Raw genomic sequence first — 8,562 nt, 5'->3', positions numbered from 1 at the left:
GCGGGTGCTGTGAAGGGTCGACGACGACGAGGTCGTTCCAGGGAACGAAGGGGCAAACTAGGGGGCGCGCGAGGTAGGCGAGATCATGGCGGTGCTAGAGCGCTTGCTAGCTAGGTGGGGGACGGTCTGGTGGCGACGCATTGCGTCCTGGTCTGCGGCGGCGTTCGCGGGAAAACGGCGACGGTGTCGACGGCTACGGCGCTTGCGCGGGGCAAGGCGCGTGTCTGGCGGGCTCTGGTCGCGGCGGCGATGCTCAGGGTGCAGAGAGGGGGCCAGGGCGTGGCGCGTAGCGGCGGCGCGGCGTGTGTCCGTGGCGTGTCCGCGGGCGTGCACTCGTGCGACACGAGCGGCATGCCGTGGGCGTTCTGGGCGCGCGTGGTGCGGCGTGGTCATCGCGTTCTCGTCGGTAATGGCCGGTGCTACGGTGGTGTAGGGGAGAGAGGTGGCGAGCCGATGGACGAGGTGGCCGAGGGTGGTGAGTGAAGGAGAGAAGAAAGAGAGGAACATGGCCGGCATGGGGTGACATGGCCATGTCCATGGCTTGCTAGCCTCTCCCTTAGGGTTGCTGTGCATGTGTAGTGAGCTAGGGTGAGAGGGGTCAAGATGGAGTGACAAGGGGGCAGAGGTTTAGGGGTTTAGGGACTTAGGGTTGGGTGTAGGATATTATTTGAAATAGTGTCAAATAGTTCTCTATTTGTATTTCATCAATTTTGTCCAAATTTGATTAAGTTCAAATGGTTGACCAATTTGAAAAGGGTGTGTTTGGTTTGGTTCTAAATGACCAGAGGCAAAGAGAGGTGGTGGTGGAATTTAGAAAATCAAAATATTGCAAAGTTCACTAAGTGGGAGATTGTTCCACTTAATTAAAAGTTGCAACTTTGCATGAGCATGGTTATTGATCAAAGATGATTTTGGCATGGTGCTCTTTACAAAAAGTGTTCACCTTGATGTTGACTTTGAAATGGTGCAAAGAGTTAGCAAGAGTTGGTTTGAGAAAATTGAAGGGCAATGGCTCAAAGTAGTGATCAGGCTATAAATTTCAGTTTTGACCATTATTGTATGTGATCCTAATTTGAGTTTGAATTTGATTTCAATTGGGTTCCTTTGATTCCAAAAGTTGTAATAGATGCTTAGTAACATTATTCAACTAATGGTGAAGGCCAAAATGGTCTCGGGTCCAAATTTAGAAAAAAGGCATAAGCCCTATGTGAGGGTTTTGTGATTTTCTCACTTTTATTCTTTTATTCCTCTTTGTTTCAATTTGACAAGAGTGAGGTTTATTTGGTGCTAGATTGAGTTAGGTGAAAGGTTCCAACCATTTTGAGACAATGGAGGTGGCTAGGTCAAGATTTGATAAATTGGCCCTATGTGTATGTGAGTGAAAATGGAGTTATCTCACTATTTGATTTCTCTCCATTTGATTTGACTTTTCTTGACTCAAATGTGATTCTTATTAGTTTAGAAACATTTTCAAACCATTGAAACCAGTTCAAATGGTCTTGCTCAAAGATTTGTAAAATTGGCCACAACTCATGAGAGATGACATGTCAAATTTTCTTATTCTTGTAAGGTGCTCCCCTTGCTTTACTTGAGCAAGGTTGAGGGTCAATTTAGGGTTAGATTAGGTTTAGAGATGGTTTCACACCATTTGGTCAAAGTAGAAGTGCATAGGACAAGAATTGGTGAAAATGGCTAGGTGTCACGTATGCCTCTATGCATATGTGGCATTTGATTTTTAATTTGGCTGGGCTTGACCCAATTGATGTTGTTGAGAGTTGAAATGGTATATAGGAGTGATCCCACCATTCACTACAAGTCTTAGGGTCAAGATCCTCAATTTCACAAATTTGATATTTTGCTCTCATATGCCTCTATGGCATTATTACTTTCTTTTTACAATCTTTGGTTTCATTTTGGATTGGGTTGGAGAAGTACTAGATAAGGTTTAAGAAGGTTTTCCAATCCTCTAAATAAAGTAGAAAGGCCTAGGGTAAAGTTTTACAAAATAGCCATAGGCATATATGCCTCTTTCCTAAATAAGATCTTTCCTTTTTATTTTATTTCTCAAAGATTGATGACAAGAGGGATGTGGTTTAGGGTTTAATAAGTTTTGCAATGGTTCACCACCATTTAGCCAAATAAGAAAAGGTAGGGTTCAATATTTACATATTAAGGCTATAGGCCCACATATGGCTTTTCCTTTATTTTAGGTTTCTCAAAATAGATCCAAATGATTTTTGAGAAGGTTAGGGTTTAGGTTTTTTTTCTTATTGGATTTCTTTCTCTTTTAATTTTATTTGGTTTGTGATCTTCACTTGATCACTTTAGGGTTTTAGGGTTTATCACATAAGCACAATAACACTCATCCTAGCAAAAACACAAGTAATAGGTATGAGCACTAAGCATAGCACTCTATTTAAGAAAAGTTTTTGTTGGTTCTCATTTTTGGAAAAAAGGAAATTCATTTTCTCTTTATTTTGAAATTTGGGGTGTTACATAAAGTGACCAATGATAAGCTTGGGAATTATATTAAGAAGTTCAAGCCAGAATTTGCTAAGCAAGATTAGTGAATATAGTGTTGATTCAACCATTTTCTTAAACTCTTAAAAATAAATTCTCCACATAAAATGATGAATCCAATTCCATCCACATTTTCACCACTACTTTAAATACTTGTCATAATTATAAACATGGGAACAAATCATATTATTAAGTACTAGCTCAACCTAATCATGTGTTCATTATGCACAGGTTATAAATTTTCAAACCACTTAAATAGATATGGTTTCTAAATTAAAAAGGGAATTGAAATAAGTAACTAACCATTTCTATTTTACTTAAGCCTCACAAGATCTCAATTAAATCCTAACCAAACTATTTGTTTAAAATAATAAAACCATGTAGTAAGCATAATTATCAAATTATCTTGATACTCAAGTATTTTAGAACCTGTAAATAAAACAGAATTCAAATACCAAATAGAAACCAGGAAATAAAAACAGAAATTTGAAAAAAGAAATGGAGGGAAACTTACCAGGCTTACCTCTTCGTCGCAGCCCAGCCCAAACAAGCCGAAGCAGGCCAACACAGCCCAGCCCAAAGTCCCTTACCGTTTTGGTCGCTTTAAAAATCGTGCAAGGGGAAAAACGTCGTCGTCTTCTTCTCCGGCGTCGACAGCGCGACATCGCCAGTAGGCACCGCCCTCGTCGACGATAGGGATGCCCGGACGCGGCAGAAGGTTCCAGAACCTCACCCTAATCGTTTCGCGTCCGAGTCTATCCGCGGGAGAGAAAAGATCTTCGCCAGACCACCTTCCAGAGACCGCCACCTCTCCGATCATGGCCGTCGCCGTGTCGAGTCCTCGAGGCTTCCCTTGGCCTATAAATAGGTGGAGAGCATCCCCGTGTAGTCCTTGTTCATCACCGCCCATCCAATCTCTCTCAGACGCTCTCTATTCCTCACGAGTTTCCATTCACTGGTCGCCGGTGACCACCACGGTGCCGTCGCCTGGAGCCACCCCGGAGGCTGCCGCTTGGTCGTGGGGGAGCGCATCGTCGAGGAGAGCCTCTGGGTACAAGCAATCATCAAGGGGAGCAAGGTTCAGGGAGAATTTGAAGATTCCCTTTCTCAGTACATCGCCGGTAACAATGAAATCGAGCTCAACTCCGGCGGCAATCATCGTCGCCGACCACACCATCATACTCACGGTGAGATTGCGCATCTTTAGAGTCTACTTTCATTTCATGGCATCAACCGTAGCCGTAGTTCGTGTCCTCGCCGGAGAGCATCGCCGCAGGTCATCGTTTCCGACGATGCTCCGGTGAGCCTTTCGGTAATCCGTCACCACCGTAGTGCTCTGTAGGTCAAGGAGAATCGATTAGTGTTAACCACGCATCCTGAGAGGCCCTAAATCGGCGGCGCCGTCGTCTACTGGCCGCCGGCGTCAAGCCGTCGTCGTAGCTGACGTGGCGGTGGGGTCCCAGATGCATGTTGACTGGTCGTTGCCATCGTGGCAACTGACCTAGTCAACGGCCCCACTCGCCAGTCGCAGAGACTAGAAGTGAACCGGTACGTTTAGTGTTTTCGTTTTATTTTAAATTCCAGAAAAATGCTGAAACTTTGTAATATCATAGAAAATTCATTTCAACTCAGAAAAATATAAATAATATATCAAAATGCTCACAAAAATAAACTCTATTCAAATAAAATATAAAACAAAAATGTGTAACAAAATAAAAATCCATTTATTTTTAACTTCTTTAATTATGCATTTTCATTTATTTAAAATACAAATTGAATTCAATAAATAATTAGGTTCCAAAATTAAAAATTTAACTATCCAGTAACTAAATAAAATGTTAGAATTAATTTTCCTTATCATAGTTGCATTAACTTAATTATTAGTGGTAATTCATAAACTCTAATTTGCAAATTACCATTTACCATTTTCTTTAAATAGCAATAAAGCAAGAAAATATTAAAAGCCAATATCCTTTTGGTAACTCAACAATTATTTACTTAAACATTCTTAAGTTAACAAGTTAAATACTTTAAACCTAATAACAATTATTAAACCCTGATTCTTAATTAAACCTAAATAAGAATTACTCTAATTATTAAATCTTGTAAAAAATAATAAAATGTTAAACCATTACTAATTTTGATTCAAAGTAATTAATAACCACAACTCTATTTACCAATTATTATTTTAGGAGTTGTACCATAACTTAGAAACCTTAGTTTCAATTTAGTAAGACTTTGATTCCATTATTTCATGTGATCATCTCAAAATTGTTTCAATTCTAAAACCCTAAAGATTTAAGCCATGTGATCATAGTCACTTCAACTTTACTTGTAGAACCTTGATAAGTAACCAATGAATGCATAATCATGATCCATCAACATAAAACCAATTCACATGAGCTTGTCATTTCATGTCCCTATTCTTAATTGAAACCTATATGATTCCCTAAGTGCCACCTAGGTATAAACCCTAACTTGTTAATTGAATTAGTATCATTGATCCCTATTACTATATACCATACCATTAGGATCAACCTCAACAATCATAATTTAGTAGAACCATAATGATAAAACCTAATACCAACCTTGTGTAGCAATTCACAACACATGCTCATATCCAACTAAACCCTATTAAAGAAATAAGAAACCATCTCGTTTAGAAACTATTAGTGATTACTTAGTGAAGCAAATGAGAAACCATAGTAAACCCTAGTAGCTAATTTATAGAACCATCTGGATAACCATCCTTTGATATGATGCTTAGAAGAAACCATAGCAATAAACCTACCAATACTTGCTATATAGAAACCCATTCCAAAATAAGAACCAACTAGTTCCTATTTGAGAACTAAATGAATTCAATAGTAAACCCTAGAAAGCCATAGCTCCTATGTAGAGAAGTTCATATTCTTATTTAACATGTTCTTCAAAAGTTATTCTTTTGAAGTACAAATGTCAATCAAACCTTAGAAGCCCTAATCCTTATTTGAAATACTCATTATTTCTTAGACAACATGTTCTTCAAAAGTTATTCTTTTGAAGTATAATACAAGTAATCATCAACCATGTTCTGTAGAACTTAAAATTGACAACTGTTCTTTATATATTATTCCACCACTATTCTTTATGTGTATGATTGTTATGATGTCTTATATCACTTGGTTATGATGCTAATATAACCAAACCCTAACAAGAACCTTGTTTGAGAACCATTCTAAAAGTGCAACACACCCTAAAGAAATCTTTACAACTCATCAAACTTAAATCATCGAGGTTAGATTACGCTCGGGACGACTGCATCTCATACTATGCATTATAGCATTATTGCCAGTTCTTTAAACATTGTCCTTACCGGACGATGATGGTATTTCAGCATTTGGACTTCTCACGTATCAAAGCTTTTGCCTGCATAATCTTGCAGTCAAGAAAGGCAAGTTCATCGCTTGCTCATGCCATTTGATTACTTGTATCAAACTATATGCAAAGTACTATACTTATCACTCATGCATTGAAAAGCAAAGTATTATTTTACAATTATGAATATGACTATGTGGTGGGCAATGGAACCATGGTATGTGTTGATATGGTGGAGGTTCCATTGCATGAGTTATATTAACCTAGGATTAAATACCAATGCCGTCCAGTGATTCTAGCGCCGTATAAATCGCGTTAACCATGAGATCTATAATGGCTCTAGTGAAGCCAGCCGTATCTTTTCCCTTCTGCACGCCAACGGACTGGTAGAGCTGCGGGGTGTTGGAGGCACTGCCGTAGGTTGGGATATCCTTTTAAATCCCCATCCATTAGTGATGTTGAGCTCTACGGTCTATGATGGATTGTCCAAAGTACACCGTGAGTAAAGCCGTATTATCGGGAGAAGTCTACTGGGGGTGTACGGGTGGACAAAAGGGTGAGTTTGCAGTCGCGGAGAAGGCGGTGTGGGCTTGGATCTTTATACCTGGCCTCACACCAAAGGAAGTGTGAACGGGGGCAAGTCCCTGCGGATGGCAAAAAGGGTGGGATCTCTTGTGGGTAAAGTAACGCACCTCTGCAGAGGGTATCAAGAATTGTGACTGTCACTCCCTGTTCCGGGAAGGGAACTGCGAACGCGGCAGGAAAGGAACTCCACGAAGTTCTGTTCAACCCGTGAAAACTGATGGGCATAGTTTTCAGAATAAAATAAACCTTTTGAAGAAATGTTTACAAAAACTTGCATTCGCCTATGACTTTCTGGTCTATGGCTGTAGCTAGTGCATGATACACCTATTTCCTAATATGAACTTGCTGAGTACGCTCGTACTCATTCTATCCCATTTGAACCCCCTTCTTAGATCAAAGCACCGAAGGAGAAACTACCGTGGAACTCGAAGACAAAGGAGTCAACTGCAACAAGATGAAGAATCCAATCAACGAAGTTAATGGAGTCAACTTCTGCATCAGCTATAATGGAAACCTAGACTAGTAATAGAAGGGAACCTTTCCCTAATCCTAGCACCTAAGTAGCTAGATTTCTATAGCAAGCCAATTAGCTCTTAAGCTTGAGTTAGCAATAAGATAGACTACGAGTCGTTCTTCTGGAGCTTTATTTGAAGTTTTACCTCACTGTAAAGTAGGAGGCTGTGTGGATCTTATGTAACGAAAGAAGCCTGGTAACCGGGTGTATACCTGAGCACGTATCCAATGATCGACACGTGTCTGACGGTGTGGCTCGTCCGTTAACTGATAACGCAGCAGCTGATCTCCTTAAAAAAAGGTTGAAGCACAACCTTATCCACTCACCTGCTCCACCTTCCCTACTTCCCCTCGCCGTGGCGCCCAGAAAAACCTCAATCTCCTCTGCAGCTGCTCTTTGGCGTGCTCCGTCGACGGTAGCTCGAGGGGCAGTGTCCAAAATCGAGCCTCTGGGGTCAAAAGGTGCTGGCGCCGATCGAGGTGAGGTACCGCCGCGCAGCAAGAACCCGCCGCCGCGTTCCTCGGCCTCGATTTCCACGACGACGACGAGGACGGGGTCATCGTGGGGGCGGCGCCGGACGAGGTGGGCCTACCGCGCCGGACGAGGAGGCGCACCCCCAGCGGTGGGACGGCCTTGGGCTCAGCGACGCCGAGGAGTGGGAGCAGGTCGCCGCCGGCAGGGGGACGGCGAGTTCGAGGCCGCCGCGGTGCGCAGCCTCGAGTGGGAGGTGCTCCTCGCCGCCAACAGCCTCGGCAGCCTCCTGCTCGACGACGACGACGGCGCCGGCGTCGACACGTACTTCCTCGACGACGATGAGGACGCGCTGTTCGGGCAGCGCGCCGCGGAGGCGGAGCACGATCCCCCGGCCAAGGGCAGGCGGGCGGCGGCGATGGCCGCCGTGGAGGGCCTCCCGACGGTGGTGGTCGCCGAGTCCGGCGGCGCGGTGCAGTGCGCGGTGTGCAAGGACGGCATCGAGGCCGGGGAGGCGGCCAGGAGGCTGCTGTGCGCGCACCTCTACCACGGCGCCTGAATCCTGCCCTGGCTCGCCATCCGCAACACGTGCCCGCTCTGCCGCCACGAGCTGCCCACCGACGACGCCGAGTACGAGACGTGGAGGGCTAGGCGGGCCGCCGGCGACGACGACAGGTATGGGCATCGTCGCTCGTCGGGCTGAGGCTGCGGCGCTGAAACAGGGAGAGAGTGATTTGCTATTTTGCTTCACCAGCCGATGCGTTTGCAGTAGTTCAGTGTTGCTGCGAAAATTCATTTTGATCAAGAGTGAGGAAAAAGAGGTTGAAATCGATGTGAATTGGAGTATTTTTTTTCTTGTTTTTGCACAGAATGATACGAATAAGGTGCGTTTCAATTTGAATAATGGTGTATCTAGGCGAGAGCAGGCTAGATTGTTCCTTTCTAAATCGAATGGAATGCAAAGAGAAGGGAGGAGAATCAGTGATGAGCCCACTCTGTTTCGAACGATTTCAGCCAACGGGCCAGGTCGGCGGCGCTCTGATGCTTGTCCGGCGGGGGAGTAGGCGGCGTTGAACAGGGCTCGGCGTCGGCGGTGATGGGGCTCCAGGCCGGCA

General features: G+C 43.8%; 1 pseudogene; it reads left to right on the top strand.

Moving 5' to 3' along the window:
- Positions 1-249: 249 nt before the first annotated feature.
- Positions 250-8,150, top strand: LOC124694993 (annotated as a pseudogene).
- The last annotated feature ends 412 nt before the right edge of the window (positions 8,151-8,562 follow it).

Source organism: Lolium rigidum, chromosome 3 (assembly GCF_022539505.1).
Source record: "Lolium rigidum isolate FL_2022 chromosome 3, APGP_CSIRO_Lrig_0.1, whole genome shotgun sequence".
Taxonomy (NCBI): Eukaryota; Viridiplantae; Streptophyta; class Magnoliopsida; order Poales; family Poaceae; genus Lolium; species Lolium rigidum.
This window is presented reverse-complemented; position numbering and strand designations above follow the sequence as displayed.